At 41.4% G+C, this 27,231-nt stretch overlaps 1 protein-coding gene across 8 annotated transcripts in view; it reads right to left on the minus strand.

Annotated features, from left to right (window-relative positions):
• The window catches only part of ATXN1 (ataxin 1), a 453,518-nt gene that overhangs the window by 91,398 nt on the left and 334,889 nt on the right, over positions 1-27,231 (minus strand). The gene's annotated exons all lie outside the window — the stretch shown is intronic.

Below are 27,231 nucleotides of genomic sequence, written 5' to 3' on the forward strand. Positions count from 1 at the left end.
AGTGTAATACATTACTCATATGTTTGTGGTGATGCTGGTATAAATAAACGTTCTGCAGTGCCAGTCCTATAAAAGTATAGCACATGTAATTATGCACAGTACATGATAGTTGATAGTGAAAACAAATGACTATGTTACTGGTTTGTGTATTTACGATAGTATACTTTTTATTGTTATTTGAGAGTGGACTCTTTCTACCTATAAGAAATTAACTGTAGGCCGGGCGCAGTGGCTCATGCCTGTAATCCCAGTACTTTGGGAGGCCAAAGTGGGAGGATCACGAGGTCAGGAGATCGAGACCATCCTGGCCAACATGGTGAAACCCATCTCTACTAAAAATACAAAAATTAGCTGGGCGTAGTGGCACGTGCCTGTAATCTCAGCTATAAGGGTGGCTGAGGCAGAAGAATCACTTGAACCAGGGAGTTGGAGGTTGCAGTGAGCTGAGATTATTCCACTGCACTCCAGCCTGGTGACAGAGCGAGACTCCGTCTCAAAAAAAAAAAAAAAAAAAAAAAAAAAAAAAAAAAAAAAAAAAAAGCCAATTAACTGTAAACAGCCTCAGGCAGGTCCCTCTGGAGGTGTTCAAGAAGGCATTGTTATCATCGCAGATGATGGCTCCATTCATGGTATTGCCTCTGAAGACCTTACAGCTGGACAAGATATGGAGGTGGAAGACAGTGCTACTGACCATCATGACCCTGTGTGGGGCTAGGCTAAAGTATGTGTTTGTGTCTTAGTTTTTAACAGAAAACTTAAAAAAAAAACCATTTTTTAATAAGAAAAAGCTTATAAACTGGGTGTGGTGGTGCACACCTGTAATCCCAGCATTTTGGGAGGCTGAGGCAGGAGGATGGCTTGAGCCCCGGTGTGCGAAACCAGCCTGGGCAACATAGTGAGACTTAGTTTCTACAAAAACAAGCTTATAGAATAAAGATATAAAGAAAGAAAATATTCTTGTATAGCTGTAAAATGTGTTTGTATTTTAAACTCAGTGCTATTATGAAAGTTATCAAAAAATTTTTTAAAATTAAAAAGTTTCTAAAGTAAAAAAGCTGGGCGTGGTTAATTTATTATCAAAGAAAGAACAATTTAAAAAATAAACTTAGTGTAGCCTAAGTGTACAGTCTTTATAAAGTCTACAGTGGGGTACAGTGATGTCCTAGGCCTTCACATTCACTCACCACCCACTCACTGACTCACCCAGAGCAACTTCCAGTCCTGCAAGCTCCATTCATGGTAAGTGCCCTATATAGGTGTGCCCTTTTAAAATCTTTTCTACTTCATTTTTACTGTACCTATTCTATGTTTAGATGCACAAAAACTATGTTTAGGCACATTGTGTTACAAGTGCCTACAGTATTCAGTACAGTAAGGTGCTGAGTGCTGTAGGCAATCGTAACCCTATGTCCAAGTTTGTATCCTAGGAGCAACAGGCTGCATCATATAGCTTAGATGTGTAGCAGGCTCTACCATCTAGGCTTGGGTGAACACACTTTATGATATCTGCAGAAGGACGATGTAAGGATGCATTTCTCAGAATGCATTCCCATTATTAAGTGATGCATGACTGTCCTACATGATGGTGTGCTACTGTGCATCTCTTTACAATCTCATGGTTGGTAATGTCACATTGGTAGTTTGAAATTAGTCACAGTGAGAGTATTTATATTACAGAAATCAGTAAATGCTACAGATCAGATGTCCTGTTATTCCCGAGCCAGTAGCTAAACTTTTTTTTTTGTCTGTTTGTTTGTTTTGTTTTTTTTTTTGAGATGGAGTCTCGTTCTGTCATCCAGGCTGGAGTGCAATGGCACGATCTTGGCTCACTGCAACCTCCACCTCCAAGCGATTCTCCTGCTTCAGCCTCCCAAGTAGCTGGGATTACAGGTGCCCACCACCACACCCAGCTAATATTTATATTTTTAGTGGAGACGGGGTTTCACTATGTTGGCCAGGCTGGTCTCGAACTCCTGACCTCAGGTGATCTGCCTGCCTCAGCCTCTCAAAGTGCCACTATGCCCGGCCGCCAGTAGTAGCTAAACTTTTATCAGCACACTGCTGGTATCCATTCCAACTTTTTCTTAAGTGAAATAGAACTAGGGGAGAACAGTAGGAATAGTCAACTTTCCATGATTACATGTGCAGGTACATACCACCAAGCCATATGCCACCAAATCATTACTGTCCAGAGTTTCCAACTAATCTATTGCTGATTTACTCCCTCTGTTTATCTGCTACTGAAATCAGTCTGACTCAGAAACGTAATTGTATGTGTGTTGGCAAGAACTCACACAAAAATACTATCTTCAAGAACAAAAACACCACTAGATATTTGTATCATCCTTCACCATGGCCACATAATTTGACGGATTACCTCATTAACTCCTCGCAACCATTGCTATGTTGAGTTTCATTGTCCCTGTTTGACAGGTGAGATTAGGTGATCTGTCCAAGGCCACATATCTAGTAAGTTGCATAGACAGGACTCAAATCCAGAAATCCAAATCTTGTATTCTTTAGACTTTACCACAGGTTATTGCTTTGATGCCAATCTGTCATGAAAATGGGACTTTTTTTTCAAAAGGTCAACATCTGGTCTCACTTCTCTCCTTCCTTTAGTTAGCAATGCAGCCAACTTCGAGGCACCCACATCTAAGTTTACGAATACCAACTCCGCCATCCAAGCTCCCTTCCTGCCCAAAGGCAGAAATTACATCCCCACTGCTGCAACGTCTTAGATAAATCAAATGCAAACACACTTCCACCTGAATTCCTAAAGATGTCCTAGGCATGTGGGCATCATTAGGAAGTGTTTTATACTTTGTGTCTAAGTTATTCAAACCCAAAGAGAAGCCTAAGGCATCTAATTTAAATTCAAATAGAAGTAATCGTGAATAAAGAATCCAGGTTCTTGCACTTAATGGTGAAAATAATATATATGTATATGTGTATAGAGTTTATTTTACACACACACATTTCATGAGGGGGAAAACAAACTATACACATACACATATACACGTATACATATGAACATGTGTGCGCTCTCTATATACATATACATATGCACAAATATGTGTGTTTTGTGTGTATGTGTGTGTCTAGTTTGTTTTTTGCCTCCTCCAGGAGTTATGCAGCAAAAAAGAAGAAAAAGATCCCTGCCCTTTCTCAGATATGTACACATTTTATCTTTGCAATATGTCTAAAATGATTTTATGACTAAATCCTGGGAAAAATGTGAAGAATGCTTGGCTAGATGGCAAGCTTTTCCAGTAAAAACACAACACTGCTTATGAATTGTAGCACTTGGAGAAGACTTTTCAACATGATGTACATTTTTGTTCTAGCTTGAGACTAAATCCTGTTTGGAGGTAGGTTTTCTTTGGCTTTCAGAGAAAGTTGAACCGATTGTACAACATGGGTCTTTGGGCCCTCCAACGTGGACTCACCACGAGAGGACGATGATGTACTATTCCATTAAACATGCCTCTGTCTCACGACTCCAGCCAGGGTTAAAACCTTCAGATGTTTTTTCAACACATTAAGCAGAAATAACCATCACAATGGCAAAAACTAAACCCATCTGTCCCCTTGTCAGGATTTTTGAGATTGTCAATTGACTGACCTTGTGTCTGGAAAACATTTTGGAGGCCGTGTAACAAAAGTTAAATGTGGCAGTGAATGCACAGAGAAATTCTTAGAGGTCACTAGTGAATTACTAACACCATTACCCTGGCAAGAGATGATGGAGTTTCCATTTTATCTCAGAGGTTTGGTGGGTGTATGGTGATGACTTAAAATGATGTTAGGCTACGTAGCCAACACTTTCTTGGAAAGGACTTTCCCTGCTGTTCTATTAAAACTGTCAGCAAATAGGGCCAAGGCGCTTACTGGTCTGTGCCGAGGACACCTTAAAGTAATCAGGCTGTCAAAGGCAAACACTTTCTCAGAATTTCTAAAGACGGAAATAGCAAAAAGTGTGTTGCGTTCCAAGCATATCAGACTTAAGTCATTTCTGCCTCATGGTTCTAGAAGACAAGAGCTGGAGGTGGCAGCAAGCGGTGACAGGAGCCACATAATTCTCCTTCTAACCCTCTGGCTCTCAACCACAAGCAATTTTGTTCTGCAAGGGACGGACACCTGGAAGTGTCTGAGGACATTTTTGATTGTCACAACTGCTGGGTGCTACCAGCATCCAGCGCATAGAGGCCAGGAATGCTGCTAAATTTCTCACAATGCACAGGACACCTCCACCCCCTCCATCTCCCTGCTTCCCCAAATAGGATGATCTGGGCCCTAAATGTCAATAGTGCTGTTGAGATTCCCTGCTCTAAAGGGAAGCAGAAAAGATCAGCTGCAGCCAGAGAATTTTCCATTGACCTTCTAACTGTTGCCTGGGCTCCTGGAAGACGTCCTCTGAATATGCTTGTTTCCTTGACCTAAATGCTAACCTCACCATGGCCCACAGCCCAGCAGCATCAGCATCACCAGGGAGCATGTGGGAAATGCAGAATCTCAGGTCCCACCCAGACAGACAGAACCAGAATGTGCATTTCCACTAGAACGCTGGAGGCTTCCTAGACACTTGAAACTTTCAGAAGAACCAGAGAGGCCTCTCTCACCTATCCTTAGGTCTGTCTGTCCTTCTGTTCACTCAGTATTAATTATTTCCACTCTGCCCTCTGAATATACAGTAATCTAGTAAAAAGTAGCTCTCTTCTTGTTTCAGCCTTTCCTCAGAACATTCCCTCCAACCCAGACTTTAACCTTGGCTCACTGCAGAGAGCCCTGTTTCTCCTACAGCCTCTGAGGTGGAGAGAGCTCAACCTCCCAAGCCCCTGTGCAGGGCTCCATGGCTACTTCCTCTATCCTCATTCGAAAATTCCTTCTCTTCTGACCACATGGCCATGGCCAGACCACATGACCATTGGCTTCCATTTATTGTCGCAAGGTACCAGTTTTCAAGCCAGTTCTAGGTACCTGGATCATGGCATTCCTATTTGCCCTCAACCCAACAGTGGAATTCTCCAGTGACTACGTGGATGACATCTTACACAAGAATTCCGGGTTCCTGAACCTTTTCTACAGTGACAACAACCACCTTCCCCTTCAGAACATTCATTTGTTAATCCAATATTTATGATGTGTCTCTTTCATATCTGACTCTGTGCTAAAGATATTAATATTACCATATTGTCCTTGTTCTCAGTGAGCTTACAGTCTAGAAGAGGGAGGGAGGGAGAAGTATTTTGGCACTAGAAGGAGCTTCGGGAATTACAAGCCAGAGAAAAGCTCAAAGAAGGTCATGGTCTACTTTTTGGCCATTTTTATTGGCTAATGCTCCAACCCAGTAGTTCCCACATGCTGGTCTGAGAACCAGGGCCAATCCATGGAAATGAAGAAAAATAAAGACAACATAGTAAATGTACCATAATACTAAATTTTTAGGACTTACTCTGATATTATATTATTCTCACTTTGGGGATGTTAAAATATCCTTTCCTTTTTAAAAAGATTAGAAAATTTATTTTAAAGTGTCCAGTGTCCTTACATTAAAATAAAGAGTTGACCCACATATGCTAGTACCCCATTAATTTTCTAAAAGTCATCCTTGAAACCTGGAAGTGGCTTTCCAGGTCTACATGGGAAGGGCTTGCTTAGGCCAGGGATAGTCCGGTTGTAGCGAGGGTTGGCAAGACTTGCTTTGAAGCCACATTTGCCTGTCTCTTTACACAACATGGGAAGTCATTAATTGTTCTTAAGAAAAGATTCAATGTGCCAAGTCAAGCGGATAAAAGCTCTTGGGGGACCAGGCTCACACCTGTAATCCTGGTGTTTTGGAAAGCTGAGGCAGGAGGATCACTTGACACCAGGAGGTCAAGATCAGCCTGGGCAACAAGGTGAGACACTTGTCTCTACAAAACATAATTTAAAAATTAAAAAAAAAAATAGCTGGGTGTGGTACATGTGCCTGCAGTCCCAGCTACTCAGAGGCCGAGGGTGGAGAATTGCTTGAGAGGCTGTGGCTAGGACTTTTAGTTGGGGCAGATGAAATGGTCTAAGGTCAGAACAGCAACAAAAACAACTTTGGCAGATTTTGCCTCCATTGGGAAGAGTGCTCCTGGTGGACACATTTTGAGTCTCAAAAAGGAAAATAATGTTGACTTTTTTAGCTCTTCAGTTCTCAGCAGTTGCAACAAAAGTACTATGTTTATATCTCATGAGTGTAACTGAATATTTTTTCCCTTTAGGGTCAAGGGCTTTGTCTCAGGGATTACTTGTTTCTTAAATCTCAGGCTGCTACATTTTCTCAGCCACCAGTTGTATTAGTCCATTTTCATGCTGTTGATAAAGACATACCCGAGACTGAACAATTTATGAAAGAAAGAGGTTTAATTGAACTTACAGTTCCACATGGCTGGGGAAGCCTCACCATCATGGCAGAAGGCAAGGAGGAGCAAGTCACATCTTACATGGATGGTGGCAGGCAAAAAATGAGAGAGAGCTTGTGCAGGGGAATGCCTCTTTTTAATACCATCAGATCTCATGAGACTTATTCACTCTCATGAGAACAGCATGGGAAAGACCTTCCCCCCATGATTCAATGGGACCTCCCACCAGGTCCCTCCCATACACATGGGAGGTCAAGATGAAATCTGGGCAGGGATACAGCCAAACCATATCACCAGTTGACCTATATGGCTGGAAAAAACAAGACTTCTCCCCCACCGTTGCCAGTTTTATTTTTGCTTCTAGTTCTAACACTTGGTCATTTATTTCTCTATAACTCAGAATATATTCGATGCACATTATTGACTGTTCTCCTTCCTTTTTATTTACCCTTTAATGTTTTCACAAAACAGGGACAATGTGCATAGGCCAGAGGATTTTATAGTTTTTCTAATTTGTTTTTAAAAATTAGAGACAACTGGCTTATAGCAATTTTCCAGTTAACAACACGCACACAACCCACAAGCCAAGAACAACAGAAGAGGAGAGACAGAGAGAACATAAAACATTACTTATGAGATCTTTCCCACTGCTTAGCATCAGATCTATAACGCATGCAAGGCTTAGCTGGAACAAATGATGAAAGCTGTTCCTCCTTTCAAGTGAGGATCATTTACATGGGCCCAGACCACTCGTGTTCTCATTTATTCAACTTCCAGCCCTCACTGACATTAACCAGGAACAGAGAACATCTGGTGTCAGAACCAACTCCCGCTGTGCCCAGGGCTGTTGTCTCACTGTTGCAGAAAAGGCCAGAGGGCAAGGCTGCTTGGCTGAAGATGGGCCTCAGAGGCTCTAGGCTTTTTATGGAATTAGGCATGAGAAGCGGCTTTGCTCTCCTACATCAAATGTTATCTTAACTCCATAGAAAAAATTCACAAACTCCAAAACCTTCCTCTTGACAACCAGAGGAGGAAGGTGGTTTTAACCCAGTCTGAATTCAAATCTGTAGATAGTGAATTTTTTTAACTCTCTTAAAACAACGCTTTGAATTTTGAACATCTTGATTATATATACATACACATGTAGATGTGCATGTGTACATATGTATGGATATAAATACATCCATTCATACATATGTCACACATGCACACACATGTACACACACATACACTCAGAAAGATTGGGACTCTGGCAGGAACCAGAATTCTGCCACATCTCAAACCTAGCAGAACAAGTTCAACTTTGGAAATGCATCATTACCTTCACGCCAGAAGCACAAACACACGGGCAAGAGGCTGAAATCCCAGGTCCTTGGCTTCTCAACTGACACATCGGAGTCTACACATTTTCTAAGAAGAGGAAGTTGTTCAAGCTCTTTAAAAAAAATTTTTTTAAGACAGGGTCTCACTTTGTCACTCAGGTAAGAGTGCAGTGGTGTAATCTCAGCTCACTTCAGCCTTGACCTTCTGGGTTCAAGCGATTCTCCTGCTTCAACCCCTTAAGTAGTTGGGACTACAGACGCATGCCAATACACCTGGCTAATTTTTGTATTTTTAGTAGAGATGGGGTTTCGCCACATTGGCCAGGCTGGTCTCGAACTCTTGAGCTCAAGTGATCCTCACACCTCGGCCTCCAAAAGTGCTAGGATTCCAGGCGTGAGCCATGGCGCCCGGCCCTAAGCTCTTTAACGCAGCAACTTTCATACCATATCTATTACCCTGTCCCCTCCTGAGTCCCATCCCCTGACCACTTCATCTTCTTCCACCTCCAAAACTCTCCTCATCCTGAAAAAAAGCACAGACAGCAGGAATGGACAATCTATAGGTTGTGGGGCTGCATGTGATATTTCTGGCTTTCACGTTCTGTTCTTGAAGTAAGCGTAAAGACAATCACATACTCTCCCTGCTATGGTGAAAAGAATTCTTAGGATCTTTCGGAAAAAAAAAATTAAAATAAATATGACGATATAGAGACACTGGAGGGAGCTCTAAACATCTAGTGATAGGAAAAATGCTGAAATTATGTATCCTAAAATTGAACAGAAAAGTTACTGCTTTGTGGGATAATGTGGTAAATTCTGGCTTTTAGTGATCTCTGTGCCCATTCTTAATACTGATTCAGAGCAGAAGATAGTTAACAATATCAACGTGTGTGCATGCAGGGCAGGAGGTGGGGGGAGCAAATAAAACTATCTTAAACATATGACTCTTTACCCAAAAAAGGAGGCTATTTATTCTTGGCTTCCACAGGGCCTCTGAAAAGTATACTCTGAAAATATTTTCTTGGAGAGTTCTTTTAAGCAGAAAGATTTAAGAGGTAGGAACATAACAAAGGAAGGATTGGACCAAAGTGAGCCTTGTTTGAACTGAGCATGTTTTGTTTTCACATTTTCCACTAAAAGGTGCTTTGTCCTTTGGGAGGAATCTGCCCTCTTCATCCCACCTTTCCCTCCCAGAGCCCCCAGCAATGAGAGGGCGTCTGGTTCACATCTGTCAGGTCCAGAACCTGACTAAGCACAAGTTCTGTCCTGATGGGACTCAAGAGATGCTGAGTGAGGGCGCATTTTGACACCCTTGGGGTTCCTGTCATGCTCAGCTTCCTGCTTGACTTTTACCAGAGTCTGCCTGGTAAAGTCTTTCCTCCAGTTAAGGTCCCTGGGTTGTATTCAAGTTGTCCCCAGCCCCCACCACATATGCACCATACGCGCATGCGCACACACACACACACACACACACACACTCACTCCACGTTGTTGGTTTTCTGGGTCATTTCCTGTGAAACGTCAGTGTTCCCTCTTTAGTGGCCAGATCTCAGCCTGGGAGTCTGACTGAGAGCAAGGGGCTGTCAGTACAGCCCGGGGAGAGGGTCCCACCCCCACCTCACACCAGATTTTGTATTAATAATAATCACGTCTCCACTCACCTGTTTCTAGCCTGGGAAATTTTCTTCCTTCATTCAGCAATATTTATTGCACACCTAAAACATTAATGCCACTGTGTGGGGCTTGGAAGATGTCCTGGTATTTGGGTACTTTCTCAGAAGCAAGACTTTCTCATTTGGGTCTCTGAATATCAAATGTGCCAGCCAACAAGTATGTACATTTCAGTCCCTCACCTTGTCCTGGAGAATACAGTTTGATATGAACATTAAGTGGATTTACATCAGTGCTCCTCAGCACACACGACAGAAAATATATCTGCTCTGAACTAATAAGTATATCACAGGCACAAACAACTCTGTAGCCAACTTTTGATTAAAGACACAGTCTCTACCGTTAAGGAGCAGCGCATCTATATCACACCAATAAAAGCCAAGAGTCCTAGCAGTTTGCTACAAACGACTACGTAGTGAGAGTTAGGAACTATTCTGGATTCTGTATTTTATCCTAAAGACCTTTATTTAAATTTTCCAGCCTATCTCCTTCCCATTCCACTCAGTCTCATTTGACATTGCTTCCCCCAAGTCCACTGTGACGTCATGCACCTTGTGGATGGCAATGATCTGTGCTATAATTCAAAATGCTCTCAGGATGCTGGGAGCAGAAAGAAAGCACACTGGTGATGCAGGAAGCAATAAAACAATCTGTTTGAAAAGCACAGGTTTCATAAAATGTTACCACTAGAATGGAAGTGATCTCAGAGATGAACTCTTGCAAGCACTCTGGCGGCCGAAGCATCCAAATTCCTGGTCGCTGTGGTTGGCCGGAGGAGTCTACAACCCCAACTCCTGCCTTCGACTCTTATCGTAGACTACTTGCAGCTCATCCTGTCCTTGGTCTTGCCTAATATTTATGCATACCATGTGCGAACTACTGCTAATGTCCTTTACACTCATGAAATCAGTGCTCAGATGAAGACATTAAATTTACTGGAGGTGAAAGAAAAGTCAGGAAATGGGAAGAGGTGCTGGAACGGGGGCTGGGAAGGAAGGCCGCACTTCAGTGCTCTTGGTGGAGTTAACTCTGCTCCCTACTGCTTCATGAAATGCCAGTGTATGAACCATAGCATGTGAAGGACCTTTTACTGCACAGTGTTCACTCTTGGAAAGAAAATACTGTAAACCTGTGTTTGAGCTATTTCTCTTGCTTTCAATGCAGATTCAGCTGATTGTTCAACGTGAGGTCTTAAAACAACCCTGTCTCTTCACAGCCTTATCTTCTTTTCCCTTTCTTTTTTCTCCCCATGACTTTCCTTCATTAAATTAAAATGACAGACTAAAAAAGTGGAACATTTGAAGGGATGATGAGGTCAACAGCATTCTCAGATTCCTTTCTCTCTAAATTAATCATACCAAGGAGAACCCAAGTTAAATAATTTTTTCAAGAATCTAAATAAAACTTTAAATAAAGCTTTATTTGGTTTTACTCACAGCCAACCAATAATTGAGTCATCTCTATTTTTAAAGTAATGTGAAGATCAGTTAGCTCAAACCTAACGGATACCGGGCATTCATAACTTTTGAGGGCATTACTAGACACCTTATTTCCTTAATGTAAAAAGTAAAGCAGAGGTTCCTCTTCAAAGATTTTCCTCCCCATCTAATTAGGAATTAATTGTGCTTTCTCTTAGAAGCAAAATTTATTCAAAGACCTGTGCTAACATTCTTAAATATCTGCTAGCCATAATAAAGAAATCAATATACTTTATGTTCTTAGCTCCCACAGTTTAGCCTAAATATTTTCCCTAGCATGCTTATACTGGTCCAAGTAAGCATTAGGTCATAGCCTGTTTCTCTTCCTTATTTGAAGGTTTTTTACCTTTCTCAGCATTCCACAAGTTACTTCCTCTTTCCTTTGTTCTCTTCTGCCTTTGCTGCTTTTAAAAAGTTTTAAGCTGCTAGCCATTCAGGACAAATACAGAATGTGAGGTCCCATTGCAGCCAATGGAAACTGGACACAGCAGTAGGGTGGACGCATAAGGTTATAAATGACCCTGTCTCCTTTGTTCCGTGTACTCTAGTAGCAAAACTGCTGGCAAGTGTACCCTTTCTGCAGAAAGTAAAAATGGTCTTGCTGAGGAAATTAAATTTATGTTCAAGGACTATTTCTTTACGGCACCGAAGAACAAGCATTTCTAACACTTAATATGTGTACTATGGAATCAGATTTGTAAAAGTTCACAGCGGAAGGAGACTAGTGATCATCTATGAGGAAGTTACGGCTCAGAGAGATAATGGGGCATGCCTGAGATCACAGAGTAATGACTGTTAACTTGGCTTCATTTTAAAAGATTGTGTTGTGGGCACTACCCTTATCTTAAAGTCTTAACTTCATGTTAATGAAACAAATACATTATTAAATTTTTTAAATGTTCTGCTCTAAGGATATGCCTTTATGATTCAAAATAATACGGTCGGAATGAATGGGAAGGATACTGCTGTGTCCACCAGTGCCTAAGTGGACATTTAAATGGCAGAAGCTCTTCTTCCAATGGCACATTGAAATCACTGGGAGATGACCTTCTCATAGTAAGGCTGTCTTAAGGAATATGTTGACACATGCTCCTCAAAAGTATCTGTATCAACTTTTGGATGCTGAAGCTGGTTTTACTCACAACATCCGGTTTGCTTATATAGCATATCAATTCAATTAGATATTAAAAGGTACTTATTTAGTTGGTGAAGCTGAAAGGCAGAGAGGAGACTAAAATTCCCAAGGGCACAGTTGTGGAGTTAGGCTAGAAAGCTGTGCTCTGAAATCCCAGGCCAGTAGCTTTTCATCATTAGACCATGTAGCTAGAAGCCCCATTGGAGGGTCTGAGCTGCAGACATACGGTTAACCCATGCAAATCAGGTCTCATCTGGGCATGTCTGGATACATCTGGGTGGCCTGTGAAGTGGATGGATGTTCTGTTTATGTGGAGGCCTGTTTGATGAGCCTCCTGGAAGAAAAAGAAACAGGCAGTGACAGGAAACCTGCCAGGGATAATGGTGCCACGTGATATCTGAAGTTCAGTAATTCTTCAACCTTCTTAGCTGCTTGCTGTGTGAGGAAGGAACTGACCTAGAGTGGTTGGGTTAAGGTGCATCTGCTAGGCATGCGGGATTGGGGGCATGGGGGTGTCAATAACAGGGGATATAACATTGGGAATATCTACCAACCCAGGCCCTTGGGGAGGGGTGCAGGAAGAGACAGTGGGGCCATAAAGAACATGAGGCCACCATGTTTTATGGTCTCAGAAGAGAACTTTCACCACTCAGGAATAGAGAGGACACATATCCCTGCTGTATTTGGCAACAAAATAAAAGAAGGACCGATCATCAACCCTCATGACGTCACAGGGAAGAAACGGGAGTTGATAATAACATTCGAGAAGGGGGTCTGGGGCCTTGTGAAATCTCAGTTACTTCGTGTCTCCTTTAAATAAACTATAGTTATGTTAAATAGTGGCCTCACCAAAGCCTGCTTTCACACTGATTTCTCCCATTTCTATATCCATTCCATTATTAAATATGTTAAAGAATATTGTCTTAAATACTTTCCTTCATCAAGTGGGAACCCTGGAAGAAGACGAGAATCAGGAACATGATGAGGATAGTAAAAAAAAAAAAAAGTTAACAATAACTCAGGCCTATCATCTGACAGGCACTAAGTGTGTATCATGTATTTTGTCACTTATAACCTTTTCATGGCTTTAATGATAAGGAAAGTAAGGATAATGTGGTTAAATGACTTATGCAAATTGAAAAACATTTGACATTTATTTTCTCACAACTAATAAGTAGCTGAAGTAGAACTTGAACCCAAGTGTGTTTAATTCCAATTTAAAAAAACTGTTTTTTAGAGTCAAGGTCTCTGTCACCCAGGCTGGAGTGTAGTGGGGTGTTCTTAGCTCACTGCAGCCTCAACCTCCTGGGTTCAAGCGATCCTCCTGTCTCAGTCTGCCGAGTAGCTAGGACTACACGGATGAGCCATCATGCTTCGCTTAATTCCAAAATTTAATTCTTACCTTGGCACCCAACAGGGTATTTGGCACACAGTAGGTGCTTCATAAAAATTGGTGACTGAACAAATAAAAACAATACATGGGTTCTAAGGTTTAGTCAATCAAATGGTGCAATGAGCCTCATTCTTCACCTAAATTGGTTAAGTATACCTCAATCATTTAACCTAATAGAAACAGTCATTATAATCAAATAATGTCACAGGATCGATATTTCCTGCTAAGGAATAAATGACTTGGACTTGCTTTGACATTTATTTTCTAAAACTTACTCAGTTTTGCCCCGACATTTATACATCAGCAGGAGATGGTTACCCCGAGAAGCTGCTCTGTTCCACACAATTGCCTTAGCGTCTGTCCTCTTTATGAAACTAAAAAAAAAAAAAAAAAAAACCACGGTAACTGTAGCTGTTATGAGCACCAACATTTTAAGTCTAATTGAGAATTTGACTTGCTGGCCAGGCACGGTGGCTCACGTCTCTAACCAAAGCACTTTGGGAGGCAGAGGCAAGTGGATCACTTGAGGTCAGGAGTTCGAGACCAGCCTGGCCAACATGGTGAAACCCTGTCTCTACTAAAAACACAAAAATTAGCCTGGCGTGGTGGCTCACGCCTGTAGTCTCAGCTACTCAGGAGGCTGAGGCAGGAGAATAGCTTGAACCTGGGAGGCGGAGGCTACAGTGAGCTAAGATTGTGCCACTGCACTCCAGCCTGGGCAAGAGAGTAAGACTCGGTCTCAAAAAAAAAAAAAAGAAAAGAAAAGAAAAGAATTCGACTTGCCGTTTATGCAATTTTAAAAGCTGGCTTTTGTAGGTCTAAGACTGTTTTAAGACAATTTTAAAAGCTTCCAGACGTGCAGAATCTGGGCTCTTCTTTGCCCCCAACCCCACCGCCTCACATGTCTTGGTTTGTGGCTTTTAGACAGCAAGTTCTAGAGAAGTTCCACAAAACGGTGCTCCACCTGCTGGCCTTCTGGGGAAGCTGCATCGGGGCTGATGATGCCGGATGCGGGTTGAGTGAAAACAAGGAACAGATTTGAGTTTGTCCAAAGCATGCTTGGTACTTGAAAATTAACCCTTCAAGACTGGGCATATGTCCAGTGATGCTCTGTGGCTGCCAAAGATGAGCATCAAATCACCAGACGTGCATGGAGAGCGTGAGCTGGAACGACCGTCGTGATAGGCTTGGCAGAGGATGAAGCAGAGGGCGGCACCGGAGCCCTACCTGGGTGCTGGCACTGCCTCGGCCTCTTGCTTACTATGATGCTGTGTGAATCACAGCATCTAGCGGCCCTCCTTCCCCCTTACTATGACTTCCAATTTTGAAATACTGTCACTCTGCTCCGTACTTAATTGACATCTCTTTCTGAAGGAATTTACAATCCAGTTGATGATATAAGACCCACTATCATAAGCCAATGACAGAACCAAATAAGTGCTGAACAGACCCCTACGGAGGAAGAGAACCTGAAATGACCAGTGAAGACTAAATCTGACTTACAAAGGTGAGGAGTAGGGAGTACATTTCTTTCCTAATGCTTGCACTGGGATTTCTGACGAATACCTCAGAGGTAGGCTACGTTGGGCTTTTTCTGATGTAGCGATATTTTGGAGATTATGTTTCAACCAATGATTTGTCTAAACCCGTCTGAGGATTCTTTCTAACATATCATTCCCTTCCCTACATAAAGATAATATGCAAAAAGTCCAAAAGGGTGCAATCATTTGTTTTACTAGAGTCTTCTTTATGTTCTAAAGTCTTAATCATGCATTTCTCTCAAATTGTGAACCTCCAATGAACTACAAGCTTGTCAGAATTACATCTATTCAGGTCATATACAACATCCGTGGAGCAAAGTGAATTTGAAGTTAAGTCTCCTCTTAGTGTAGCAGTATGTATTTTGAATGAGAACAGCCAGTGCTAAAGATGGAAAATAGGTGGGTGGCCTGGCACAGTGGCTCACGCCTGTAATCCCAGCTCTTTGGGAGGCCAATGCAGGCGGATCACTTGAGGCCAGGAGTTTGAGACCATCCTGGCCAACGTGCTGAAACCCCGTCTCTATTAAAAATACAAAATTAGCTGTGTGTGGTAACACATGCCTGTAGTTTCAGCTACTTGGGAGGCTGAGGCAGGAGAATCGCTTGAACCAGGGAGGTGGAGGTTGCAGTGAGCTGCGATTGCACCATTGCACTCCAGGCTGGGTCACAGAGTGAGACCTCTGTGTCAAAAAAAAGAAAAGAAAAGAAAAGAAAAAGATGTAAAATAATTGGAAAACAAAAGCCTAAAGATGCTTGCTGAAATCAGCTATTAGTCTGTTCTCTTCAGGAAAATGACATATTATGCATAATCAATAATAATAATAACATAACTAATTTTATGTCTTATTGACTCTACGGTACGGCTATCTCTATTTACTACTACCACATATGACTTTAATATTGATATTGAATTAAAGTCAGTGCAAGATCTGTAGTACATTAGTACATATGTAAAAATGGGAAATTGAAGCCCTATTTATAGGTGGTACTCAGAGAAGGCCCAGGGTTGTTGGTGCCAACTGGAAAAAGTTTGTATCTGATTATATTAATAGCAACATTGATCTGGCATTTTGTCCTGGCATAGTTTTTTACCTTCTTGAAGGTTAAAAAAAAAAAAAATCTCCCTGGCTGCATCAGGATTTAAGACATTGGTGAGAAAGAAAGGATAAAGAGGGAACAAGAGCAAAGATGTGGATCATTGAAGAGGTTCAAGGATAATTAAACTCCTGCCCATAGTTGGCCTGGGGGAGAAATGAATGTCACTGTACTATGGATGTTGGTGGCTCACAGTGTGAAGAGAGAAGACCTTGTTTCCAGTCATTCACAGCCCTGTTGAGATATACCTTCATGCCTAATTCCTTCACCCTGTAAAGTCCAACATTATTTAATTGATAAGATATGCCACATATCATTTTGTCTTTTGTGTTTAAGTTGTTCTTATTAATATGTATGTCTTATCTCCCTTAGTAGATTGTCAGCTTCTTGAGGTTATCTTGAATGTTTTAAACTTAGTTCTCTCTCTCGCACTATCTTGCTTAGGGAAGACACCCAATAAATGTTAGTTGAAGACATGACCAAGTGCATGAAGTACTATATAGGAGGTAAGGGCAGTAAAAATGCTGTTGGATCTTGCAGGCAAATTCTGAGGTTGTAACATTGGATGAAATTAATATAAATGTTGATTCACTGAATTGTGAACTATAGAATATGAACTCTGTCAATAGGAGAAAACTTTCTAAAAGCCTTCTTCTTTGTTGTGCATGTTTTTAGGGATTCAGTCCAGAACTTTCACCCAGAAACTCAAAATAAGAAATTTAGTTTGAAATAAATCAGGTCTTAACAGTGAGAGACTATTAAGATTAATAGACTGTCTTGGGCAGCCTCCTGCATGTCCCTTATCTTCTAAAGGGTTACTACTAGACTGCATTCTTTTCTGCTTTATCTCAGAGGCCCATTAAAGCATGTAACCAGACTGCTCAGATTTATACTATACTAATTTTCTCTTTCCAAAAGAAACCAAACAACAAAATAAAACTCCACCAAGTGGCTAAACTAAATTCAAATATCCATACAATTCTATCCATGGCAACAGCATCAGTTTTTCAGAAATTTCATTGCCAGGCTCCCCCACTTCAATGGACAATAGAAGAAAATGTGCCTCAATGTCACAAACTTCAGTGCTGCTCAAGGAGCTAATTAAATCTCCTAGGATGCCCTCACCCACACCCTAAGAAATTTGAAGGGTACGCAAAATCCAAACTCAATTCAACACCATTAAAATAAAAGGCCTTTACATATAAAGCTTAATCTTGACTTTCTTTGTCCTTTTCTCCCCACAAAGTAGTAGATTTCCAAATTCCCCAAAGGTCAGGAGTTTGGCAATGGAACAATGGCATCCCCAGAGTGACTGCCTTGGGGAGAGAGTTTGCTCCTCTCTTGGCCATGCCGTGGGGGCTGTTGTCTCTCTTGGGAGCTGCAAGCGTCATCAAAGTGGATGAGGGCTGGCCACAGCAAGAAGTATGATCTCTGTGGAGGGGGTAGAACACCAGGTACCTATAAGCCAGGTATTGAGAAGCACCAAACCAGGCATTCAGCCATATGAGAACTGACTGCAAAGAAAAGTCCTACAGTTTTCTAGTATTAGGGTGATGAGGTCTCTGTCTATTCACAACAAGAAAAAGAGTCATCCTAAACCATTCCCAAACTATGTTAGAAATGAAGAAAGGGGAAGGGAAATAGCACTTGCTGAGCACTTCGTTTAAATGTGCCAGTCATTATGCTGCATATTTTATATTTAATCCTCACACAACCCTACGAAGTAGAAATGATGACTCTATTTAAAGACAAACTGAAACTCAAAAGAACTTCCTCGAAATGATACACTTAGCACATTATGGATGCAGAATTCAAACCCAGGCCTGTGTAGTTCTTAAATCCATGTTCTTCCCATATACCATGCTGCCTCTCAAAAGGAAACACTGTTTTTGTTTTTTTTTTAAAGGTACAAATATAGTTTGTCCATTTGGAAGAAGATGCAGCTCGGGACCCATTCTTTTTGTTATAGGCTTGTGCTATAAACACCCATCTTACTCTTAGTTTGACCTTTGTGCCGTGGGCTCATGTCTGTAATACAGGAACCCAATCATTTCTGAAAGTCTATCTAACAGTGATATTGTGTGCAGCAAATGTTTAATGAATGGATGAGTGAATGTGAATCAGTGGGTGGGGGAATAAATAAATAAATGAATGAATGAAAGTGAAACTGACAAGCCCATACTGGGACTGAATCGGCAATGTGGGCCTCGTGAAAGCAGTGCATGTTAATCACTATTTTTTTGAGCTTTGTGACATGATGTTTGGGTGTCTGGAGAAAAATCCTGTGTGGTGGTGGTCTGGGCTTTTTTACTGACGCAATGGCCCACCTGATATAATGCTGATTTCCATCAGCCACTAAACTTAGCCTGAAGAAAAATTTCCTTTGAAAGGATTCAGCTTAGGGGAACAGATAATAAGGAGGTAGTTATTTGGGGAAACAAGAGTTACTTTACATTCCTATAACATATTTCTAAAAATGAAACACATTCTCAAAGTTGGAAAGTAAGGAAAATCAAACATTGCTCTACTTCGGGTTTTGAAAATGAAACACTGATTGTTTGTAAAAGTGATGCTTAATTTGGGGGATAAGAAGCGATCTTCTTTCTATAGCCTCAAGGAGCTAATTAATATGTGACACGGCAGTGATTATATACTTAGAGGTATCGATAGGCCCTCAGTTTTCCACAGCACAGATAATCTCACATCAGCTCTCACTTATATTAAGTGTTAGACACTTGGTACAGGAACGGATTTCTGCTCTTCCCTATCTCTCACTGTTCAGGGACCTTGGTCAGTTCCTTAGCATATTGTACCCTAAATGAGGTGATGAGACAGCATCGAGCCAACTGAACTATCAGAGAGTGAGGTCGTAATGCTTATCGGTCACTGTTAAAACCCATCCAACCCATTTTGGTATGATTCTTGCAGTTACTAAGGCCTGGCCTTCATTCTCTCTCCACTCAGAATTCACTTTAAGCTATTATAAGAAAGCTAAAGATAAAACAGCTTCTGCATAATGAAACACTAATCCCCAGAGTGTGACGCCCACGACACAAATGAATGCTAGACAGAAGATAACCAAATGTCTAGACTTATTCAAACCTGCTTCTCATAGTTCAAACTTGTACTCACTGCTTCATCAGCTTATGAACCATAAACTGATTTAAAAACACACATGCAACACTGAACAACAACGACAACAAGAAAACGCTAAGCCCAGTAAAGCCTCTTCACTTAGGCCTTTTTATTTGAGTTTATCTATCTGAATGCAGTAATGCCTCCTTAAGCAGACACCAGCTTACTGAAAATATACACAATTTGTAGCATCTGAAAGAGAATATGGCCTTTGTCCTTCTTTCTACTCAAATCTATTGGTGGACTAGAATGTTTCCAATGTAGTCAATTTTTCTGGCTCTTTAAAATTAAATTAATAAAAGTATACAATTTAAGGATCTGTAGATTTGTGTTCAGCACAATGGACTAAAAGTTGAGCTATTGGATTCTATAACAAAATGTCACTTATAATTAGCTGAGTATATATGACATCTCAGGCATTGTACCAGGGGCCCAGAAAATTACCTCATTTCATTTTTCTAATTTTCAGAAGCACCCACTTTCCTAGCTAGGATACCTACTAACTGTGTCCTTGGGCAAATTATCTTCTATCTTGGTTTGTACAACAGAAGAAGAAATTATTTTAAAATATACGGAATATAATAAAATAAAAATTTGGCCAATTAATTAATATTAGGCAGTGAAACAACAAGTGGTTTTTTTGTTTGTTTGTTTTTGTCTTTTTTGAGACAGGGTCTCACTCTGTCGTCCAGACTGGAGTGAAATGGTGTGATCTCGGCTCACTGCAACCTCTGCCTCCTGGGTTCAAGAAATTCTCCTGCCTCAGCCTCCCAAGTAGCTGGAACCACGGCACCTGCCACCATGCCCGGCTAATTTTTTGTATTTTTAGTAGAGATGGGGTTCATGTTGGCCAGGATGGTCTCGAACTCCTGACCTCAGGTGCTCCACCCACCTTGGCCTCCCAAAGTGCTGGGATTACAGGCGTGAGCCACCGTGCCTGGCCCAAGTGGTTATTATTTCAACACAGAAGTCCTTGTTTACCTGAAGCAGGTGGGAAATAGGGCTTCGTATAAAACCAGAGCAGAAGTAACAGAGAAAAGGATCTGTGAGTGAGTCCTGCCTGGTTCTCGGCTCGCACTAGTCCAGCCTTAGGAAAGAGCTGGGACACCATAGGTAACCACCTTAATTTACCCTTTGCCTGTTTGACGAAGACAAACTAAACTAAGTGCCACTTTTATTAATGGGAAACCATCTGACTTATAGCGAAAACAAATGCTCAAACCTCATTCATTCTGCGGTTATCTGGATCCTTCATGCTGTAGGTAGGGAACAGAATGGGGCTCTGAGAGCTCCCTCCTCCGCATCTCTGCTGGGAGCAAAAATAATCTCAAAACAGGAAAAAGAAGGAGGGGAAATTTTTAATTGTTTTTTTCCCTCCCTTCAGAATGAGTGGGGAGAATTACACACGGGCAGCTACATATGAGCCAGTACATATAAGTCAATAGTGCAAACAGGATCATCAAGAAAGTGTTTAATTTATTCACAAGAAGAAGTACCAAGCTTTCAAAAAAAAAAGAAAAAACCCAGGCTTTCCTCATCATCCATTTTGCAGTCAGTGTGCTGATAACAAATGGTCATTATCTAGTTTCTGGAAAGTAGTGTCTATGAATTGGAAAAAAAAATTGGTCAATAATTTATATGGCTATGTATACTTGAAGTAATACAACTTATTTTCTTAGAAGGATCTCTCAATATATATTAAATTAATGTAAAATGTAAAGTGACTTCCTCCTAAAAAATCTAAATTAGAGAGATTTTATTGGCTCAATAATTAATACTGCATCACACATCTACTTTCCTCTGTGCTTTCTATCCCTGTGGCCTTTTACAGACAGAGCTTTTGCTATAACCATGGAGCACACAATCGTGCAGACTATAAAATATAGGAAAGTATAATACCTGCCATACAGGGCTGCTGTGAGGACCTAATCAGACAATGCATGAAAAGTACTCAGTGTAGTGCCTGGCCCAGATTAAGTATTCATCAATGTCAAGTGTAATTATTATTCCTTTTATATAAACTTTCATTTCATAGGGAGATGATTCCTAAAGAAATCTCCTACTCATCTTGCTTGTATACCCTAAATGTTTAAAATAATTTCACTGTATCCAATATCTCTGACCCCTCTGAATCCCACCACATTTTCACTGCTTAGTTCATGGTTCCTATCTCTTTCTCACTGTGTTACAGCCGAGCTGGTATACACTGGAATTCCTGAATTCCTCTAGTAGGCCTTTAGTTTCCATAAAGCAGAAACCCTATACCAGGTATCATTGCATACTCAGTAGAATGTGGCTTTTATCTTGCATGGTGTAGGCTTCTAATAAGTATTTATTGAATGGATACATGAAGATATGAGTGAATAATGGAATAAATCCTGGTGCCCAACAGGCACCTAACCCTACAATATTTCTAATCTTTTGTCAGCTTCCCCTAAGATATTATTTTATTTATTTTTTAGAGATGAGGTCTTGCTCTGTTGCCCAGGCTGGAGTGCAGTGGTGCAATCATAGATCACTGCAGCCTTGAACTGCTGGGCTCAAGTGATTCTCCCACCTCAGCTTCCCCAGTAGCTGGGACTACAGGTGTGTGCCACCATGCTAGGCTACTTCAAAAAATAATTTTTTTTGAGACAGGATCTCACTATGTTGCCCAGGCTGGTCTTTAACTTCTGATCTTAGGCAATCCTCCGGCCTCAGCCTCCCAAGTCACTGGGATTACAGGCGCAAGCCACCATACCAAGCCCAATCAATAATTTCCAAGCTATGGCTTTTAATGGAAAGCAGAATAAGAAAGTCTTTCTTGACATCTACTTCATCAAGCAGAGAGAGGGAGTTACAACTTTCTTTTTTTTTTTTTTTTGAGACAGAGTCTTGCTCTGTCGCCCAGGCTGCAGTGCAGTGGCACGATCTCGGCTCACTGCAAGCTCCACCTCCCGGGTTCAAGCGATTCTCCTGCCTTAGCCTCCTGAGCAGCTGGGACTACAAGGCACCCGCCACCATACCTGGCTAATTTTTTGTATATTTAGTAGAGACGGGTTTCGCCATGTTAGCCACGATGGTCTCGATCTCCTGACCTCGTGATCCCCCTGCCTCGGCCTCCCAAAGTGCTGGGACTACAGGCGTGAGCCACCGCACGTGGCCACAACTTTTTTTTTAGTGGCCTACTCTGTTTCTCAGCTTACGAACACTGTATCTCACTTCCAGACAACTGATGCCATTCATGCTTGAAGAAGAAATCCAGGACCAGGTACCAAAGAAGGCTAATTATAAAGGCAGTTTTCTACCTGCCACTACCCTAGTTCATCCTTGAAGATTTGGTTCAAAAGTCAACTTCTGAAAAGCCCTCCATATTATTCCACCCTGAACCTCAGAGCTCTTGAGGTTAAAAACTATGTGAAGGAATGGATGAGTAAATCAACGAATGAAGGTAAAGCGTGTTGTTTGAGACAGGGTGATTCATGGGAACATGGTCCCAACACTCTGGTGTAGCAAAAGATTGAAATGTGAACACTGTTATAGAGCTACGAAAAGATATTTGGCACATAATAGGTGCTTAAAATGCTCATTAAATGAAAGAATTAATGCATAACCCTTCCTACTGAATGTTTGTGTCTAGAAGATGCACTGTCTCAAACTATTCCCATTATAAAAGTAACTATTGTTCCTGTGTACCATTAGTCCCTTCCTCTAGACTATTAATCCCTGGCTCCTGGCAAAAACTCCTTGCATTTGTACAGAAATGGAATCGGTTTTTGGCCATATTAAGCGATACTTCTTTCCTTAAGCACATCAACTCCCTCTGTGGCTTTCTGGAATGCTTAGCCTTTGGAATAAAGTAGAAAGTACAGAAATCCACTAGAATACATGGCCTGGCATATGTCAAATCAAAGAAGAAATAGAGAAGCAGGGAGCATTCATGAGATCTGAACACTCTGACCATGCAATACTCTTAACACTAATAATTGTAGGTGTTAATGGTAACAGTTTGTTACAAATGATACAACATATTTCTATTTGTTCCTTAGCTTTCAAGCATTTGCTTGATGTCACGGTCTGAAATTTGGCCAAGGTGTTCCTATTTTCAGGCCTTGATATGCCCACAGATGTTTCCCTGGTTATCCTTCATTGAACCAACTCCTTCACTTACTAGCTGTGTGACTTTGTACAAGTAAGGTAACCACCCACCCTAAGCCCCAATTTCCTTTTCTATTAAATAAGGGTAATAATGGTACATATGTCTTACAACTGTCATGAGCTTTTTGTATTGTTTTCTTCTTTGCGATGGGTTCTTGCTATGTTGCCCAGGCTAGGCTCAAACTCTGGGGCTCAAGTGATCCTCCTGCCTCAGCCACCCAAGTAGCTGGGAGTACAGGTGTATAACACTGCACATGGCTTCCTATGAGCTTTTGATGAGCTGCTGCATGTAAATATTTTAGCACAGTGCTTGGCATATAATACATGTTCAATAAATGTTATCTATTGCAATCATTAGTATAATTAATAGCCAATCCTATTCTTATGATAGTTCTATCACTGTCTACTCATTTGCCTGGTAATCATATACTCTTTGTATTTTATAAATATATACATTAATATATTTTATAAATATTTTTATAATATTTTGAACAATTTAAAATGTCCAAAAGGCTGTTTTCTTGTGATACAACCATGGAGTACTTTCCACAGTGGGTATGGCAGTGTGCAAAGGAAAAGGCCTGGCCCTGGGCAGTGCTATTTTCAGAGTGTGTGAGGACCAGGCTGCACCACATTCTATATTTCCCTTTGAAGAAATCAGCCAATGTAACAAGCAAAGGTGCCAGGGAGGCCTTGAGGGTACCAGTGTACAGGGGACACTGCTACATGTGCATGCTGAGTGGCTGCCCGGGTCTGCCTTTGTGTACTAGGGGAATGTGTGGTGAGGCTGGAGGGGACAGAGCTGGCCACGTGTGAGAAGGACTCTCAGGGCTGCTGTCATCATTTGGCAGTCCATCCTTCTACTCCAACCCAACCTCACTCTCAGGGAGGGGACAGATGAAGACCGCTCATCCTATTATCTACAGGGTTTTTAAAGAGTGGGTCCTCATTCTCTGTCCTGGGTGGCCATGATCCGAGGGCATTTGGTTCTGGTGCACAGATACAAAGACTGGGGATGGGGAGGACAGTAATCTTTTATACAAGGACACATGCACCACCACATTGGTGCCTTGGAGAATATAGCCAACGAATACCCTGCTGCAGCATAAGTGATCGACAGTCACACGTTAATGCAAATTATGTAAATCCTCACTAAATGATTTGACTAGAAAGGAAATCATCATAGCACCACTGTTCTCCATAATGTGAGCTGCAGTGTTCTATGCTGCATTTTACTTCCCCAGTAGGAAGGCAGCTAGAGAGATGGTGGGATGACTTTCACTGTCTCTGGGGACCTTCAAACAAATTAGCTATCTTGTGAACAGTCCCAGGATGCCAACTTTCTAAATAAACATCAAAATGCATTTACTGTCTGTATCACTTCAGAGGTTGAGAATGGAGGGGGGAGCATAACTGCAAACATTTGCGTGTTTTTATTTAACAATAGCTTAGCTATTAGACAATATAGAGTATTAGAAAGACTGTCTTAGAAGACTGAAGAGGTGAAGCTGGTGTTCTGAGTAGGTCTACACAGCCTGCATAGAGGCAGATGTATATAAATGATCACGTTACTCTGCCTAAAATGGATAAAACTCGGAACAAAACAATCCACATTTAGTAGTACCCTGAAGCTGACTCTAATTTGTATTCACTGTGACAAGTCCTTACTTTCAAATCTGAAGTAATTATTAGAAAGTGAGAAAACAGACATTACTTTTGGGAAGCTGGGAGATGGCTTTATATTCTAAGTTGCCACTAGATAGAATGACCCATAAAAATTACTTGGAAGGCTATTATCTTATAACCGGAGCCTATAAAATCTAACAGTTACAGATTCTGTCTCTCTCTCTCTGTCTCTCTTTCTCATGTGTATTTTAATTAAAGATTTAAACTGCTAAGAGACAAAACTGAAAACATGTACGTAATCCAATTTTGCATAATGCCTCTGCAGTTTTGTAGTTGATTTTCCACATCTGACTCTGACTTACATGTGATATACACACATTTACTGGTTTATGGTAGGAAAACTGCTCTGGCTGGGTACTGGCACTCGCCTTTGTGATTCAGGCATGAAACCATGAGGTGCCCGGCTGGAATTCAGAAGAAGTACATTAGGACAAAGGGGCAGCTTTGTATTTATTTATTAGGTTCTTCCAACTTAAGTTGCCAGGGTAGCGTGAGCTTTTTAAAAACAGTTGCTTCTGGCCTTCCTGTTTTAGGCTTTTATCTAATAGAGTGTGAGAAGACACGAGTTCACATGCAGCTAAGGGTGAGATTATTCAAACTGAAACTAACCCCACATATCAAACCATGGTGTCATTTTCGTCACTTTAACAGTAGAAAGGACACAGGAAAAAAAAAAAGAATGAAATCATTTACTGAATTAACAGTTACATTTGTCCCCTCCTGCCTTGGATAAATAATGACTAATTTTTAAATAACGGATTGGTACAGCTCTGAGATTAGGAGACAGAAAGCATGGAAAGGTGCTCAGACCTTTTAGGTTTGGTGCTTTCCGGTTCCTCTGAATGGGCATTTTTCAAAACCATTTTGAACGTAAAAGGCTGTAGAGTTCAACACTGGGCTTCTTCCTACTTTATGAGGTTATACACAGGTTCAAGGGTGAGGGTAAAGACAAGCAGGTGCAGAGTTTCACACGGAGGGGGTGGGAGAGGGCGTGAGTGTGCATGCATACATATTTGTGGGAGATGAGTGTGCATGCAAATAGGTGTGCAGAAGTGAGTGCACACAAATGCACATGTGTGGGTGAGTGTGCATACAAGTACATGTGCAGGGGGTGTATATGCATACACGTGTGTAGGCGTGAGTGTGCACACAGTGTGCAGGGGGCATGACTGTACATGCATATGTACACTGTAGGGGCAATATGGAAAAAAATATGGAATACAATGCAGTTTAGCCACAATTGGCAGCCAAGATTGACCTTTAAGCCCATTTCATGGCCACTGCATATGCATTTTTTATTATATGCCAATCCCAGGACCTGGTGCAAAGATAGCCAGTAAGAAGTAAGATCTTCATCTTTTGAAGTATATAAGGGTTTTTTTTTTTTTTTTTTTTGTCTCTGTGCTAAGAAGAATGGCCAAATCATATTCTTCTTCATTCCAAGTTGGAGCAGAACAGCCTTAGGTTGCTGCCAACTGTTATCCTTTGAGAGGGCCACACATTTTGAGGTTTCAGAGACAGTGAGGTAGATTCTGCCTTGAGAAATATCAGGCACTCAAGTACTCTGGCGACACACTGAGCAGATGTTTTTGCCAGCAGAAAGATATAGGTGGGTTCACCATGGCACAGGTGAGGGAGAGGAAGCTGTGCACAGTAAGCACACTTTCTCTTCTCCATCCATCCTGGTGCCACAACAGTTCCTGTTCTCTCTCTTCTTCTGTAACTTCTAAGACCTTTGCCTTAAATGAATGGATCCTCCTAAGACAGCCATAACTGCATTTATTTACATCCCTGCTCTTTGATTTGAAAAGTTCGCCCTTTCTTGGAAAAGAGAGGCGTGAAGGGTCTCAAGCCCTGCAATTCTGCCTCAGTGAATCCGATTTCTACCTCCACAGTGAAATCTCCCTAGCTAGTTGAGGGGCAGCAGTATTAATTGTTCCTGCCTAAGAGTTGTCAAGCAAATCAACCTGAGAACTGGAATCCACCCAAGACACACCTATGCCTCTTACAATAAAGGTTCAGTGAAGAATCCTGCCCTTCACAACAGCCTCCTCAAGTAGGAAAAACACTACAAAAAATGGACACATGACAACCAGGAACTCCTTCACCCACAGAGAGATGTTTCCTTGATCTGCCTTATCTCTGCCATCTGTTTTCCTAACCTGGGTCAGTGTGGTCTAATTTCAATTCTTTCATATTTTCACAAGTCAGAGGGAAACCAGGAATCTTAAAGGTTTACTACTGAA

The sequence above is a fragment of the Nomascus leucogenys genome, chromosome 8 (assembly GCF_006542625.1).
Source record: "Nomascus leucogenys isolate Asia chromosome 8, Asia_NLE_v1, whole genome shotgun sequence".
Lineage (NCBI taxonomy): Eukaryota > Metazoa > Chordata > Mammalia > Primates > Hylobatidae > Nomascus > Nomascus leucogenys.